Source organism: Lissotriton vulgaris, chromosome 8, assembly GCF_964263255.1.
Source record: "Lissotriton vulgaris chromosome 8, aLisVul1.2, whole genome shotgun sequence".
In the NCBI taxonomy this organism is placed as follows: Eukaryota; Metazoa; Chordata; class Amphibia; order Caudata; family Salamandridae; genus Lissotriton; species Lissotriton vulgaris.
The window spans coordinates 109,624,676-109,643,433 of NC_141696.1; positions in this window are offsets into that span (position 1 = coordinate 109,624,676).

Sequence of the window (18,758 nt, forward strand, 5' to 3'; positions counted from 1 at the left end):
TTTCATAGAACTTCCAACTTGTAATAGGCTCAGGTATGTTTTGGTGATCATTTGTCTGTTCTCTCGATGGGTGGAGGCTTTCCCCACGAGGAGGAACGATGGACTAACTGTTGCAAAGTTGCATTTACGTGAAATCATCCCAAGGTATGGATTTCCAGTACTGATGGAAACTGATTGTGGAACACACTTCCAAAATGAACTTATGCAAATGATCTGTGAAGCCCTGGACATTCGTCAGAAATTGCATTGTGCTTACAGACCTGAGGATTCAGGGGTAGTTGAACAAGTGAATAGAACAATAAAAAACAGGATTGCAACAATGTGTTTGGCAACAGGACTGAAGTGGCCAGACGCCTTACCACTTGTTTTGATGACCATAAGGAGTATCCCCGACAAAAAAGACTGGATTGAGTCCACCTGAGATTTATTTTGATAGGCAGAGTGATGAGACAAGCATTTGTACCAGTTGATAAACTGTTAACTATTAATGATGACATCATACTGGATTACTGCAAAAATCTGTCTGACATGGTGACTTCTGTGTTCCATCAGGTGGGAACTGAATCAAACACGAAAGAGAAACATCCAGCTCATGATCTAGTTCATGGAGATTGGGTTCGGATAAAGGTACATCGTAGAAGAAACTGTATGGTGCCTCGCTAGCAGAGACCAAGGCAGGTTATACTAGTGAGCACGACTGCAGTTAAATGTGCCGGAGTAAAGAGATGGGTGCATGCAAGCCACACCATCCGTGTGCCTGGACCTGGGAATCCAAACGAAGAAGGTGAAAGCACAACTGATTCTGATTCTGAAGGTGAACCAGAGAGAAATCCATATACTGAAGCTCGACAAGAACGTCGACATCTGGAAGTATCAGATGCTAGCTCTGCGTCGGAAGGAGAAAAAGAAATCTTTGAAATACCAAATTCTGAAGATCAATCTGAAAATCGAGATTTGGTAGAGGCTGACACCAGTAAGGAAACTGAGCAATGTGGAAATAAAACTGGTGATCAAGAAAATACTGAAGAACGGTCTGAAAGCTCTGAAAGCAGGAACCAAAATCCTGACACTGGAAAAGAGGAAATAACACACGATAAGGATGAGATTCCAAGTACCAGCTATGGAGATGTTCCTAACAGAGAGAAAGAACTGTCAAAAGAGAAAACTGACTTTTGAAAAAGAAAAAGACATCATAAAGTTTGACATAAATGAAACTGTTGAAGAGACTGAAAGTGAAACTGACGACGCAGATGAAACTCCATTGAGGAAGAGTTCAAGAAAAAGGGCTTGGAGAGTGGAACATACTACCACGGAGCCTAAGACAAAAAGAGTTTGTAAAGGAGATAATTGCCCTAAAGAGAATGATGGACTGAGATTTAAACGGGTTAACAAAGCAAGAAAACCAGAAGATCAAGTAAATGAAATAACCAGTCAAAAGGAGTTGTTGGGGAAAAGAATAGAAGTTGTTCAAAGGCCAAAAAGAGTGAGAAGACCAAATCAGAAATACAAGTCACCTGAATGGTCGTATATCATTCTACCTCCTACTGAAGACGTAAACAGTAGCCTAGAGAACTTATACTGCCCAAAGTCAATTGGGAAAAGTGAGTAAAAAACTGAATCACAGAGAAAAGTGATAATTGATCAAAGGTATAGGGTAAAGACAAAATCTGAAATCCTGATATAAGGAGGACATTGTAAGTGAAAGGTGAAAGCCTATAGATGACAGAGGTGTAAGAGAATTGTAAAAGCAGGAAAAAAAAATATATATATATGGCTAACAATGATCATAAAACTAAATGTCCTATCTTTAGAAAATGGTGTAGAATGTCTTTAATATGTACAGGACTATTAATATTGATATGGATAATTTTAGCTATTGTCATTCCTTTTCAGGATAACTTAGTTTAGTCGAAACAGAATGTGAGTTCAAATGAACAAAATGTTGAATCAAAGTCTAACAAACAGCATGTATATAGACCAGAAATGCATCAAGATAGGTCAATCAGTGAGTACACCAAAAACACGTTTTCAAGATTGTTGTCTGAATATGTTAAGACCATGAATGCTAGTAACTGTTATGTCTGTGTGAAATTACCTGCATCTGTTTCAGAAGGGGTGACGTACCACCATCTTCCACTTACATATGGTGTCACGTGTAATGTAATTGCAAGTCTGTTTTATCAAACAGGTAAATTAGAGTACTATTATTCAAATTCAGATGATGTATTTACAAAATTGAAAGTAATTAATGTCATGAATAAAGTAAAGCCATCTAAGTAATGGGGGAATTCTTTTTGGAAATGGATGAATTGAGCCACGAATATGCCTTGAAAAAATTTTTTACATGTAAAATGAGAATTGAGGAGAAAGCATTTTTAGATATGGTTGAAGAGAGAAGAATTGCTCATAAACGTAGTGAAAAAGTGTAACATGAGAAATCTAAATATTGGACATTTGAAGATGAAAATCTTGATGATAGAAATGTGAATGTGGCCATAAGTATAGATACTCCATTGTTAGGGAAATTTTGTATAAGAAGAGACAACACTGTGTATGACAATTATTTTGTGGGAGCAAGTCAATGTAAAGACACCTATAGAAAAATAGGGGGTCGGGGATTTAAAGGTGGAAAAGATTCCGTTTTCCCTGGTATTTATTTTATTTGCGGAAACAAAGCATATTATAGATTACCAGACCATTGGTATGGGACATGTTATGTAGGTCTGGTCTTTCCTAAAATATTCCATGTAGATAGAGGTACTAATGGAATACATGAGATATGATACCAGCAGTGGGAATATCTTTTAATGCAAACCGAATTCGAAGATTATCAACGGTAGTAGATCGTTTGTCAACAGACACAGCAGGAGGATTTTTAATGGTATATACTGAAATGGTTGCTGTGAGAGCTATGGAGATGCAAAATCGTCTTGCTCTTAATATAATATTGGCAAAAGAAGGAGGAGTATGTGGAATTTTGAAGGTGCAGCACTGTTGTACCTATTTTCCAGACAAAAGTCAAAATATTGAAAAGTACATTACAAACATTACAGAGTTGCATAAGGAAATTAAACCACTGGAGGTTGATGGTATTCTTGAACGACTTGGTAAAAGTTTTTCAGCAGTTAAACGTTGGTTTCAAGAAATAGGTAGTTCAATTATAGGTAAAATACTAATCCCAGTAACAATAATAGTATTAGTGATTTTGATGTTAAGATTATGTTGCATGTATAGAAAAAGAAGGAATGCTAAAAAATCAATATAGAAAGCAATTCAAGAAAAACGAGAAAGAGAAAACTATGATATAGAAATGAAAGAATTTTGAGAAAAGGTATTTGAAGAAACCAGAGAAGAAGATACTAGAGTATAAACTGTACTAATCTGAAGAACTTGAAACATGTTCGGATAAAATTTTCAAAATTTTGGGAGATATTTGGTGATAAGATCACCAAAGGAGGGAGTTGATGGAGCGAGGTGGAGAAACAAAATTGTGTATGCCCCTCGAGAAATCATTTCCTCATAACTGTAACCTTTATTAATTGTGTGGTTTGGTATATTAATCAACGTAGTATTGAATGCACACACAAATACACATGGGAATATTAATCTGCTTGCATGGAAAACTATAATCCACTAATTTAGTATTGTTGTCATGTTGTTTATTAATGCAAGGCTTTAATTTAATCAAAATGTATTTTGTGGCAAAAACATGGAGTTAGGTGAGTATATCATGCATATGTGTTGCTTGTTTGCTAGGTAACAACTAACAGGGAAACCCTTAGTATGGGGGGAGGTAAACAGAAGGGTTATATTTCAATAATTAACATTTATTTGTGTTTGTTTCTATGATAGTTCCCGTCCTGGCCAGTGAGACCTAGTAAAAGATGGCTGCTTTATTAACTGTGAATGGAAGATAAACTGAGCATACGCAGCCCAAAGCCGAGATTGAATGTGAGCTGCCTGTGCCTGAACGAAAGCAGTTCAAGAACAACTTGCCCTGGAAGTCCTGATGACTGCCAAAAGAATGAACATTTGAGTTACTGATCGTGGGAAAGAAACCTGTAGTAACTAGTTGAGGATGTGACTAGGCCGAAGACTTTCTCAAACAAAGAACTCTTAAAAATTCAGCTGATGCTACGGAAATTGAATATTAGGATGACAAGGTGATATTCATCCACCCTCAAATTGTCCAATCAGGACTTGAGTCCGTACTGATAGTAACTTTTGTAGATAGACAACGTTCGTGAAAAAGGGTATATAAAATCGTGACTTTTCCTAAGAAAAAACTCTCTTTCGATTTCGTCCTGAGATGCTGCCGGTATGCTGATTTTCCTGAGATGTAAGAATTCTTGAATAAATGTTTTATTTCTTTCAGTGAGAACTGAGCTTTAGATGAGCTTATTAGTTAGGAAAGTTAGGAGAAAATGAATTTTGGGAACTATCTGTCTTTTTGCTAATATCTGTGTTCTGAAATCTAAATAATAATGGCTATTTCTAAATCTCTGAAATAAATGAATATAACTGTTTGAGATAAAACTTTTACTCCTTTAAAGTTATCTTTGAATAAAGAAACAAATAAAGTGAATAAACTGTTAGACATGCTAAACTTTGCTTTTAATAAAAATTAGATAAATGGAGAATTAAGCTGGTCTTGTATTTTCCTACGCTTAATTTTTAATAGTAGATTCATCGACTATAATGGTGGTGTGTCTGAATAAAATGTCTTGTTAATAAAAACCATGGTAAAACTCATTTAAACTGCAGGTGTAAATAGTAAAAAATATATAGTTTTGATTTAGATACTCCGCTATGATACAGCAGCTCTTCTTTGAATCTCACCGATCCATGAAGTAGGATGGAAGTGTTTTGTGAGTAACTCGAGGTGTTATGGGCCCCACTGATGAGTAGATGTAGGATTTGGTACTTCAGGGAAAGGTGATATGGTTTTAGAAAATATTTCCAGAGTAGCGCTGCATCACTACTTATCTATTCAAAGGGCACATTGAGTGCCCGGGCCTTTCCTTCATTTACAGCTGTGCAGCAAGTAGTGCCAGCTGCACCGTTTAGGCCATTTTATCCTTGGGGGCAGTTCTGATTGAGTTAGGAGTGAGATGCACTCCTGTGCCCCATCCCTTCACAGCTGTGCAGCACTTAATGCCAGTTGCAACACTTAGGTTTGTGCCAGTGCACACCCTGGCAGCAGCCCAGACGTTCTGGATACAGGGCATTTGAGCCCACCCTTTCAGATGGCCAGGGGGACTGGGAGGTTTGTTGGGCGCCAGGCCCTAATGTGATTATGTGGTGCTAGGAAATGTATTTTATGTAGTATGATTTACGCACCCTGTTCTGGTTACCAATAAATGTGTTTTTATGATTATGTGGTTGTCTTGCATATTATGGTTTATGCTACTGAGATTTTGTTCCACACTGTGCTTTATGCCCCTAATGTTAGTGATACTTAGGAGGTTAGGAAATGTTGTTCCACCCTGTGCTTTATGCCCCTAATGTTAGTGATACTTAGGAGGTTAGGGTCCAATATTAGACTGTTGAGATTATGGGCGTACAATGCGCTTGGTGCCTAATGTGGTTTATTTTACAGGCTGATGCTAAGTACAGTGATTACCAGTGGTTACTGGTTGTACGTTTATGATGTGTTTTACTTTTACTAAGTTCACTTTGTGGTGGTTCTGACAGTGGTCCAGTTGGCCCTGTCATATGTAAACAATTCCCTTGTAAATATGATCTAGTGCCAGGTATATTATGTAATTACCTAGATGAAGGGCCCATCAAATACCAGCGGAATCATAGAGACTCCCAAGCAGTAAAGCTTTCTCGACTACTGGAATCTGTGCCCCCATCTTCTCCTTCTCTGAAGTAACAACCTGTTCCTAATCGCCTCACTTCCCGGACTGCACCTTACTTCAGATATCTTCACCCGACGTCTGGAATATGTGCCCCCTTTTTGTCCTTCTACTTCTCCTCACCACCGCTTTCCTAATAACACCCTTCTCATATCCCTTCTACCCTCCTCCTCCTCATTTTCCCAAACTGGCCACCACTCGAATTAAGTCTGGAATTAATTGCTACAAAATCATGTATCCTCCCAACCTGTCTAAAGCTTCAGCAAAACGATTAAAGCATAACACTATTGAATGTTTCCCTGATTCCCTTTTTGTTGAACAATTTTACAATGGTCGTTATGGGAGGCTCAAAAACGATTTCATTATTTTCACTCACGACATCCCCTCTTGGTCCACCAGCTTAAATAATTCCCTTAACGTCACCTCCTCCTCCTCTATCCCTCATGGGAAACAGATAAAAAATATCCCCCTCTGCGTGTTTCAACGGCTCCCTTACTATCTCACTCTATAACAACTGTACTGTCATGATCCAAGCCAAAGACACCTGTCTCTCTCTCTTTGACCACCTCTTCCCTTCCTTACTCCCCTCCTATGCGACCGGGTTATCCTTTGACTCTTCATCTAGCTTCACCCATTACTCCCTTTCTCCTCCGCTGACCCCCTACACTCCAATAGGCTGCACCCTCAGGAGTCACAGGTCGACCCTCTTCTCTCCCCCTCCCCTGTGCCCTCTTCTCCCATTCTCCCCCTCACACTATGCCCCCCCTTCATCACTTCAGCCTTACCTCTAGCTAATACGCTCCTTGTCCAATCTGCACCGTCCCGGTACTCCAATCTCATCTCCTCCCCCCTGTCCCTACCTGCCACCCCCCTTTTTAGTCCACCTCTCCTCCAACCTTCTCCCCTAGTTAACTTTCCTTACATTTCCCTTATTCCCTCCTCTTCTCTACCTCCTCCTCCCCGCGCTATATACCCTGATTTCTCCAAAACCCATTGCATCTCTCTCCTTCCCCCCACTCCTCCAGCAATGATGTGCTACCCCCTTTCCCCCCTTGGTAACCCTTTCCCTCCCTTGGGCCTAGCAGAAAGACTTTCTTTCTTCAACTTCCCTATCTCCCAACCTCCCTCACTCTGCCAGATGCCTGTTCCCTCACAGCCACCTCTCCTAGCTGACAAGACCTCTCCAACCACCTCCCCTCTTTTCCTCTCAAACCTTCTACATTCCTATGACTCCACACATTCCTCCCCTCTCCTTCCGCCACACCGCCTCACTCCTCACCTATCTCCCCCTTACTATGTCTTCAATTCCTATCATTCTTGCAACGCCAACAAAGGCAACTCTCCTTTCACCTCTGATGCACCAACGCCCGCTCTCAACCACCACCTTTCCCCACCTATGAACCCTATACCCCAACTCCCCTCCCGTCCCCCCACCTCTCCCTGCCTTCCACCGCCAATTGCACCCCCTCCTGTTTCCATCGAGCCACCCCACATTCCGTGCTCTGCCCTACTCTCTCTGGAAAATAAGCTAGGCTCTCTTTTCACCTCCATCTCCCAACTTGAAGCTACCATTTCACTTTTAAGCTCCAAGATTTCCACTTTTCCATACACCTCAATTCCTTTGGAAATCACTCACCTTTCCACGAGATGCACCTCGTCCCCACACCACATAATAACCAAGCATAACCTGTTGTCTGCAAACTGTAACACCTGGGGGTCTCGGGGTCGCTACAGACACAACAAAACAGAACACGACACGGTTCAAAGGTTGGGTGATTTATTTGTATAGCAATACAAATATACAATGAAAATATGAATAGTTACTGTTCTCCGCCAGCCGGTCTGCATAGCCCCGTCCTCTGCAATTACGCCGGTCCCGGCGTATGCCAACAGAGGAACGAAACACAGTAGCCGGCAATGCCACCCGGTGTGTTTTAAGGGGAACGGGGAAACAGCCGTTTCTCACCGTTGAAGCAGAGAGACACCCAGCCGGGGTCTCTACCTGAAGGGAGCAGCCGCTCGACCTTATGCGACAGAGGAGACAGGGAGACACCCAGCCGGGGTCTCGACCTGAAGGGAGCAGCCGCTCGACCTCTTCCTCGTCTACAACGGGACGCGGTTTCACCTCCGGGTGATACGTCACCGTTGTCCCAATAATAACTGAAACTGAAAACGAGAGCAGCCGCTCGATCGTCTTCGGAGCTCTACAACCGGTACGCGGCAAACACCTCCTGGTGTGCGTACCAGCTGGAGTCTATTGCAATACTGTGACAGGCTGGGAGCTTCGGCTCACACCAGCGATTGCCCCAGTGATGGACTCCCGACTCCTCCGAGTCAGCGGCGACTTTAATGGACCGGCTTCTCGACTCGTCCGAGTCAGAAGACGCAAGGAAGCTTCCTGGTAGCTCACCAAGAACAAACAGGGCGGAACCACAAAGACCGGCCCGGGGAGACTCTCTCGACCCACCGCCGTCCTTGTCCTGAAATCCTGCAGTGAATTCTCCTCGGAGCGGGTGCACCAGAACAGCTTCTTCACCGGTTGTGTGGATACCAGAATATCCGACACCGTTCCTTCGCCGAGTACCGCCTATATAGGCGTCTTGTAATTGCGTTATGCAACCACTGCTCCGAGTTGCATAACACTCCTCCCGCTTTGCCTTCTGGGATTTGGAGTCCGGAGGAGTCGCGGATGTCCTTTTCACCGCGGGAGCGGGAAATTCCTGACAGTACATCCCCCTTCCCTCAGCATCTCCCCACGGGGCCCGCGCTGGACGGGAAGCGACGATGAAACAACGAAACCAGGCGCGGTGCGTGCACCCCTTCAGCCGGCTCCCACGACTGTTCTTCAGGTCCATAGCCTTTCCAGGCTACCAAGTACCACAACTTTCCCCGCCGCCATTTGGAGGCAAGGATACCTGCAACCTCATACTCCACCTCCGATTCCACCAATATCGGTCTGGGTTTAGGGGTCGTTGAGTTAGCTGCGGGTTTGAGCAGCGAAACATGGAACACAGGATGGATTCTCAATGTCTGGGGTAGGCATACCTTTACATTCAAAGGACCCATACATTTGGTGATTCTGTACGGCCCCATGAATTTAGGATGGAAGACGCTGTTTTTCCGAAACCTCATGTTCCGAGTAGATATCCAAACATGGTCCCCAGGCCGGTATAACGGTCCTGGTCTCCTTCTTCGGTCCGCGCTAGCCTTATACCTCTGTTTAGCTGCAATCAGGAAGGCCCTAGAGCGCAACAAGATGTCCTTGATGTGTGCTACCCGTTCTGCTGTGGCTGGTATTTTGCTCTCTCGAAGGGGATGGAAAAGGGTAAGAACCTCAGATGATGTCCATAGTTGCTGTAGAACGGGGATGATTTAGTTGAGCTGTGAGTGGCGTTGTTATACGCTATCTCCGCGATCCAGAGCAGATCGACCCATTCCTCCTTTCCCTGCTCCACAAAACAGCGCAGGTACTGCTTTAGAGTTTGGTTCAGGCGTTCCGTTTGGCCTTCTGTCTGGGGGTGGTAGCTGGTGGACATCGCGGTCTGGACGTGCAACGCAGAGCACCAAGTCTTCCAGAACTGTGCCGTGAACTGCGACCCCCTGTCCGACACGATCACCTCTGGCAATCCATGTACTCTTACCACGTTGGTTAGCAGTAACGTTGCTAGCTCTCCTGCCGTAGGCACCTTCTTGCATGCGATGAAGTGCCCCATCTTAGTCAAGTAGTCCACGACCACTAAGATAGCCGTCATTCCTTGATCCTTCGGCAAACCCACCACGAAGTCCAACAAAATGTTTTCCCATGGACGATGCGGGGTAGGAAGGGGACGAAGGAGCCCTTGGTTTTTTCTGTGATCCGTCTTCATGGCTGCACATGTGGTGCAGGCCTGTCCCCACGACTTGACATCTGCTCTCATGGCTGGCCACCAGAAATGGCATCCCATGTTGGCCACCGTCTTCTCGTACCCCAAATGACCCGCACAGGGGGAGTCATGGCACCACTCAAACGCCTGTTTTCTCAGCCGAGGCGTGGGTATCAGCAGGCGTCCGCCTTTCACAGGTATACCGTCTCTCACATGCCATTCCCTGTGGCTCTGTAGCCATCTCCTCCAATCGAACCTACGGATCCCTCTCTGGATCCCTTTAAGGAAGGTGTCCGGCTGAATCACCCCCAGCACCATCTGAGGAGGAATGATCGAATGCACTGCCTCCTGTGGAGGTTCTTTGACAGCAGACTGTCTTGACAGCGCGTTGGCCTTCCGGTTTTCTGACCCTGGACGATAGGTTATGTGGAAGTTGAAACCAGCGAAGAATATCATCCACCTTAACTGCCGAGGAGAAAAATGCCTTGCAGCCATCATGAACTGCAAGTTCCGGTGATCTGTGTACACCGACACCACATGCCTGGCCCCCATCAGCCAATGTCTCCACTCAGCGAAGGGGTCCTTGATCGCGAGAAGCTCTTTTTCTGCGATATGATAGTTGCGTTCAGCGTCGTTGAGTTTGCGGGACATAAAAGCCACGGGATGAAGCAAACCCGTGTCGGGGTTGCGCTGTGACAAAATAGCCCCAACTGCCACGTCTGATGCGTCTGCTTCCACTACGTAGGGAAGGGTCGGATCCGGGTGTGCCAACACCGGTGCTTTACCAAAGGCGTTTTTCAAGGCTTCGAAGGCGCTCTGCGCTTCCCGGGACCACACGAACTCAGCTGACTTCCTTAGCAGTTGTGTGATCGGTGCCACCAGCCCCGAGAAGCCGTCGATGAAACGCCTGTAGAAATTGGCGAAGCCAATAAAGCTTTGGACATCCTTTACTCCTTGGGGGGTTAGCCATTCTCTCACCGCCTTGATCTTATGTTCCGCCATCTCCTGTCCGTTTGGACTAAGCATCACTCCCAGGAACTCCACCGATGTGACATGGAAATCACACTTGAAGAGTTTGTGAAACAGCATGTTCTCCCTCAGCTTCTGGAGTACCGCCGAGACGTGTTTCACATGATCATCCTCATCGTCAGAATAAATGAGGATATTGTCGATGTAGACCACGACGTATCTGTCCATCTCCTCCCGAAACACCTCATTCAGGAAATACTGAAAAGCGGCTGGTGCGTTGCACAACCCGAACGGCATGACGAGGTACTCAAAGAGGCCAAACCGGGTCTTGAATGCGGTTTTCCACTCGTAGCCGTACCTCATGCGCACCAGATGGTAAGCCCCTTTCAGATCTAACTTGGTGTAAATCCTCGCCTTCTTGACCTGCTCCAGGAGAACACTTATGAGTGGTAAGGGGTAGCGGTTCTTTATGGTGATGGCATTCAACTCCCTGAAGTCCACACAGGCTCTCAGCTCCCCATTAGCCTTCGGAATGAAGAAGAGTGGCGAGGCGGCGGGAGATTTCGACGGTCTGATGAAACCTAACCCCAAGAGTTTATCCAGGTACCCTCTGAGATGCACGTTCTCCGGTTCTGTCAACGCATACAATCTGCCGCTGGGCACGTTGGCCCCTGGGACCAGATCGATCTGGCAGTCATATATGCGATGCGGGGGGAGCACCTCCGCCTTTACTTCATCGAATACATCTTCGTATCTGTGATAGGCGCTGGGGAGCACCACCTCCTTTTCCGCTGCCGTGGCTACCGTCTGACTTCCACTCGGTTCTGTGAAGGGTTGATCCTGTCTCATCCCGCAGTGCACCCGGCAAAACGGGGACTTCATCTCTATGGCATGTGTAGGCCAGTCCACTGAAGGGTTATGCTTCTGTAGCCACGGAAGACCCAAGATGACCCCGTATTGGGGGGTGCCCTGATTATGTTGAAGTCAACCTTTTCCAGATGGCTCCGTCCATACTTCATCAGTAGACCCCCTGTGTGCTGCCCTATGGGCCCGGTCACCAATCGTCGTCCGTCCACGGCGTATACTTCTTCGGGAACAGCCTTGGGAAGAAGCACCAGTCCCAGCCTATTCGCCTCATTAATGTCCATGAACATGCCTGTTCCCCCCGAATCCACCATGGCCACCACAGGCACCCACTGGTCATGTACTCCGACATGCACCATGATGAACAAGTGTCTTTGTCCTGTGGACACAGAATTAGACAGTGAAGGGATGTAACCGTGACTCCTAGATGTCCCTTCCTTGGTCTGGGAGTCCTCTAGTTTTCCGCAGGGACGTCCAACACCGCTGTCACCGACCGGTTGTTCCTGAACCGGGTGTTTTTCGGTTTTGCCGGGCACTCCCGGACATAGTGTCCCTTCTTGCCGCAGTACAGGCACAGCCCCTGTTTACGGCGGGATTCCTTCTCCGTTGCTGTGAGACTCGCCCTAACGGCGCCTATGTCCATGGGTTCACCCTTGGTTGTGGCTGTGGTTTCAGGACTTCCCACCGTTGCATATGACGGAAGGGCCTTCCCTTTCCTTCTGGTGTCACCTCTTCTTTCGCTCAACCTGTGATCCAGTCTCAACACCAGGTTGATAAGGCCCTCACATGTCTTGGGTTGTGGGTCGATTTGAGCAACCACGTCTTTCAGCTCGTCACACAGCCCTTGGTGAAACAGCGCGGTTTGTTTCGCTAATGGCCACTTGGTTTCCGCCACCAGCCTGCGAAACGCATTGAGGTATTGCACCAGATCGTTGGAACCTTGTTTTAATTCCAGCATCTCGCGGTCCGCGGTGTATGAATCTGCCCTTCGATCGAATACCTTGAGGAATTCTTCGCGAAAGGCCCCCCAATCACAGAGGATGGGGTCGTCACGGCTCACCAATGGTACAGCCCACTGTGCAGCGTTACCAGCCAAGTAGGATATCAGAAAAGCCACTCTAGCTTACCTCGTCGGAAACGCCTTAGGCTTGCAGGACAGATGCAGGGCCACCTGCGTAAGGAACACTTGCACTGTGTTGGGGTCCCCGTTGTATCTCTCCGGGGTAGCCAAGGGAATAGCAACCGGCATCTCCACCACCACTGATGGACTCGGTGTCGTGCTGGGAACGCCGGGCGTTAAAGGGTCTCGTTGCATGGCATCCAGCCTAGCCCGCACATCTGCGGTTTCCTGCCTTGTGGCCGTAAGTTCGTTTTGCATTGTGGCTAATGCAGCCAAGACGTCATCCAGTGTTGCCATGTTTGTGAACGCCCAGGAGTCTGTTAGGTTTGTAAAGGTCGGATATTTTGTAACACCTTGGGGTCTCGGGGTCGCTACAGACACAACAAAACAGAACACGACACGGTTCAAAGGTTGGGTGATTTATTTGTATAGCAATACAAATATACAATGAAAATATGAATAGTTACTGTTCTCCGCCAGCCGGTCTGCGTAGCCCCGTCCTCTGGAATTACGCCGGTCCCGGCGTATGCCAACAGAGGAACGAAACACAGTAGCCGGCAATGCCACCCGGTGTGTTTTAAGGGGAACGGGGAAACAGCCGTTTCTCACCGTTGAAGCAGGGAGACACCCAGCCGGGGTCTCTACCTGAAGGGAGCAGCCTCTCGACCTTATGCGACAGAGGAGACAGGGAGACACCCAGCCGGGGTCTCGACCTGAAGGGAGCAGCCGCTCGACCTCTTCCTCGTCTACAAAGGGACGCGGTTTCACCTCCGGGTGATACGTCACCGTTGTCCCAATAATAACTGAAACTGAAAACGAGAGCAGCCGCTCGATCGTCTTCGGAGCTCTACAACCGGTACGCGGCAAACACCTCCTGGTGTGCGTACCAGCTGGAGTCTATTGCAATACTGTGACAGGCTGGGAGCTTCGGCTCACACCAGCGATTGCCCCAGTGATGGACTCCCGACTCCTCCGAGTCAGCGGCGACTTTAATGGACCGGCTTCTCGACTCGTCCGAGTCAGAAGACGCAAGGAAGCTTCCTGGTAGCTCACCAAGAACAAACATGGCGGAACCACAAAGACCGGCCCGGGGAGACTCTCTCGACCCACCGCCGTCCTTGTCCTGAAATCCTGCAGTGAATTCTCCTCGGAGCGGGTGCACCAGAACAGCTTCTTCACCGGTCGTGTGGATACTAGAATATCCGACACCGTTCCTTCGCCGAGTACCGCCTATATAGGCGTCTTGTAATTGCGTTATGCAACCACTGCTCCGAGTTGCATAACACTCCTCCCGCTTTGCCTTCTGGGATTTGGAGTCCGGAGGAGTCGCGGATGTCCTTTTCACCGCGGGAGCGGGAAATTCCTGACACAAACATTGCAAACTCACACAAGCCCTCAAACGCCACCGTTCTTCCACTTTCATCTCCAAGTAACCCTACTATCTACACTATTCCGACCATCTCCTCTGTCAGAACCACTCATCCACCTAAACCCTCCTGAGCACCCTCGTATAAGTACAATATCCCTATCACCCTTCATAGCCCAAGTGGCCCCGTCACCAAAACAGTCTCGACAGAGCTGCGAAGTCTGCTCCACAACTACAGATCTGCAATAATACACAAACTTGAAATCTCCGATACCATCATCCTTCACAATATTGGCATGCTCTTCCTCACAGAGACCTGGTTGAACGATACCTCTCACTCTGTTTGATCTCCTATCACCCACAAGCTATTCTATATTTAGAAATTACAGAATTGACAAAGTTGGGGGAAGTGTTGCAGTCATCTTTAGACACTCCCTTCAAATTAAGGCTTTTCCTAACAGCTCCTTCCGCACTTTTGAATGCCTATCTCTTGAGCTTCAATTGCACCACTGCTCACCCCTCAGATTCCATTCCATTTACCGCCCGCCTTGTAGCGGCCCTTTGTTTATGGAGGAACTCACTGACTTCATTAGCGACCAATACTCGCAAAGTGACAATCAGATCGTTGTGGGTGTCTTCAATCTCCACTGGGGCTCGCCTCAAGACTCTTCTGCAATTTGCTGGCCACCTTCCTCTCTGCACACGATCTTATCCAGCACTGCACAGAAACAACACACTCTAAGGGCTCAATCCTGGACCTTGTTATTTCTAAAGTAGGCATGCTTACTATCGCTTGCCCTATTCATGTAGACTGGTCTGACCACCTCCTCATCCCATTCTCTCTTCACCTATCATACTCTATAACTCTCGGCCAACCTAAGAGGGCTACCTCCTGGTTCTGTGACACTAAAAATATTGACGTCGGTACCCTCTGTGAATCAGCTTTGCTATCACTTCCAAAGCTAGACCCGAACCTAGATGTTAACGAACTCACCTCCCAATGCCTCACAGTCCTTGCAGTCGAAATCAATAACGTTGCTCCTCTCCAAAGCAAAAAGAAAAGGCCTATTCCCTCAGCACCTTGGTTCAACAAATCCTTCTATGAAGAAAGGAAGTACCTAAGATTCCTGGAGAAACAATGGAGACAAACGCCCTCCACCGATAATTTGGCCACGCTTTGTTCAGCAAGATCCAAGTACCACATACACATCTTCCTTGGAAAAACGTCGCACTTCAGAACCCTCCTCGACTCAGCCAAAAATACATCCAAAAAACTATTCGATCTCATCAAGAATCCAAACTGTTCTTCCCCAACCTTCAAGTTGGAGGATTCTACAAAGAAAGCAGCGGAATTCGCTTTATTCTTTGATGAAAAAGTGAAATCACTTGTGGATCAGGTCATTCATCCTACCCTTCCATAGGAGCGCAAATCCTTAGCCATTTGGCAGAACTTTGACCCCATCTCTGAAGATGCCCTCCTCAAATACATCCTCGAAACAAATCCCTCCAACCATTCTCTTGACCCCATCCCTAGTGCCATTGCCATTGACTTCTATAACCATTCTCTTTCCTATTGGACCACTCTGGTTAACTTCTCCCTCTATCAAGGCTCCCTTCCTGTTTCCTTCAAAACTGGGCAGGTCACCCTTCTGCTTAAAAAACTCACTGCTGATGCGAACGACCTCAACAGCTTCCGCCCCATCACTAACCTACCTTTTCTTGCGAAAATCACAGAAAGATGTGTCGCGAAGCAACTCTCTCATCATATCAAGGACAATGATCTTCTTGACAATTTCCAGTCCCACTTCATCCAAAACTGCAGCACTGAAACACCCCTGCTGCAAGTGATTGATGACAGACTGCGGATACTCGATTTGGGGGAGTCTTGTCTTTTAATTCCTCCTCCTCTCTTCCTCACTTTCTCCTCTCCCAGTTCAATCATGGATGGATCAGATGAATCTACTTAACAATAAACCCATCATTGTCAACAGCGCAAAATCCCTTGGTGTCATACTCGACAAAAAACTCAATCTACTCTCCCACATCAATTCCATCGCAAAGTGTGCTTGATACCAACTGCGCCTTCTTTGGGGGATTCGTCGCTTCTTCCCGGAGCAAGACCTTAAAACGCTGGTCCAATCGCTAGTTCTCTTCAGACTGGACTACTGCAATTCTCTTCTTACTGGCCTTCCCAAATCCCACCTGTCCCCCATTAAATCTGTTCTCCATTCAGCAGCTTGTTTCATATATGGGGCCAATAGAAGCGACCACATCACACTCATTTTATCCACTCTCCGTTGGCTTCCCATCGAGGCAAGAGCTATCTACAAGACTGTGTGTATCACCCACAAAGCCTTGCACTCCTCCTCATCTAGCTACCTGGCAAATAAACTGAAACTCTCTGGTGGCTCTAGACCAACATGTAATGTGGAAAATGTATTGCTTGAACCTCCCACTTTCAAGAAGGAAAGATCGATGGCCCAATCCTTTTCAGGCAACGCAGTGAGAATCTGGAACTCACTTCCGCCTCAGCTCCGGACCACCACCTCTCCCCAGTCCTTCAAAACTGACTCAAAGTTCTCCTCCTTCAAAGACACTTCCAAATTTAATTCACGCCCTCTCTATTATCTGAAGGAAGTCCTTCCGTTATAGGAAATTCTATTCTCCATGACTATAGAAGTGCATTCCCAGTGTGTTCTTGTGATTTGAGTGTCTGCTATTTATTGCAATATTATACTTCTACCTGTATTTTGTACTCTTTTGTAACATGCACACGTCACTTTTCCTCTTTAACGTATCGTTTGCTACCTCTTGTATTTTGTTTGCTTTTGATACATGCACAATTGCCACCATTGCCTCATGTTACATAACGATTTACAAAAAGGGGGTGGTGATGAACAGAGTGTCTAAGTTAAACAGACCACTCTTACCCAGTCCAAAGATCAGGGCTTGATCCATCACCGTTATTTATCTCACTGCCCCATCCCAGCTCAGAACCTGGCTATATGCAAATCAGTCTGTCCCTGGCCCAGTGCATCATGGGAACAGGGCAGACTAAACTACCAAGCCAATTCTTCACCAGAAAGGAGACAAGCTACCGGGGACCGGTTTCTGGCATTTCAGCCTTCTTCGGCCCGGCTTGCTTGAATCCTGATGGAGCAGTGAGAAAGGGACTCATGTCTGAGTATACCCTGCCACACCTATAGTGGCCAAAAACGATTTACAAAAAGGGGGTGGTGATGAACAGAGTGTCTGAGTTAAACAGACCACTCTTACCCAGTCCAAAGATCAGGGCTTGATCCATCACCGTTATTTATCTCACCACCCCTTGTTGTAAATATTTGTGTCCACCCTAAGCGTGGAAGGGTATTCTCAGATGTGAGACCCTTGCTCATTGCACCATCAGGATTCAAGCAAACCGGGTCGAAGACGGCTGTAATGCCAGAAACCGGTCCCCGGGAGCTTGTTTCCTTCCCAGTGTAAGAATTGGCTTTTGTAGTTTGGTTTGCCCTGTTCCCATCATGCACTGGGACAGGAACAGACTAATTTGCATACAGCCAGGTTCTGAAACTGGGATGGTGCAGTGAGCTAAAAAACGGTGTTGGATCTAGCCCTGATCTCTTGACTGGGTGAGAGCTTTCTGCTTAATTCAGAGACTCTGTCCCTCACCACCCCTTGTTGTAAATATTTTTGTCCACCCTAAGCGTGGAAGGGTATTCTCAGATGTGAGACCCTTGCTCATTGCACCATCAGGATTCAAGCAAACCGGGTCGAAGACGGCTGTAATGCCAGAAACCGGTCCCCGGGAGCTTGTTTCCTTCCCAGTGTAAGAATTGGCTTTTGTAGTTTGGTTTGCCCTGTTCCCATCATGCACTGGGACAGGAACAGACTAATTTGCATATAGCCAGGTTCTGAAACTGGGATGGTGCAGTGAGCTAAAAAACGGTGTTGGATCTAGCCCTGATCTCTTGACTGGGTGGGAGCTTTCTGCTTAATTCAGAGACTCTGTCCCTCACCACCCCTTGTTGTAAATATTTTTGTCCACCCTAAGCGTGGAAGGGTATTCTCAGATGTGAGACCCTTGCTCATTGCACCATCAGGATTCAAGCAAACCGGGTCGAAGATGGCTGTAATGCCAGAAACCGGTCCCCGGGAGCTTGTTTCCTTCCCAGTGTAAGAATTGGCTTTTGTAGTTTGGTTTGCCCTGTTCCCATCATGCACTGGGACAGGAACAGACTAATTTGCATACAGCCAGGTTCTGAAACTGGGATGGTGCAGTGAGCTAAAAAACGGTGTTGGATCTAGCCCTGATCTCTTGACTGGGTGAGAGCTTTCTGCTTAATTCAGAGACTCTGTCCCTCACCACCCCTTGTTGTAAATATTCATGTTACATAACGTTTGTTCTTGTGTTTGAGTGTCTGCCATTTATTGCAGTATTATACCTCTACTTGTACTTTGTACGCTTTTGTAACACGCACACGTCACTTTTTCCTCTTGTAAGGTATCGTTTGCTACCTCTTGTATTTTGTTTGCTCTTGATACATGCACAATTGTCACTATTGCCTCATGTAACTTAACGTTTGCTTTTGTAACCTGCTCACTTGTAATTTTCTCGAATAATTACTGTTCCTATTGTGAAGCGCTCTGACACCTTCGGGTTAAGTCTGCACTATATAAAAACGCATAAAATAAATAAATAAATAAAACCTTATAAT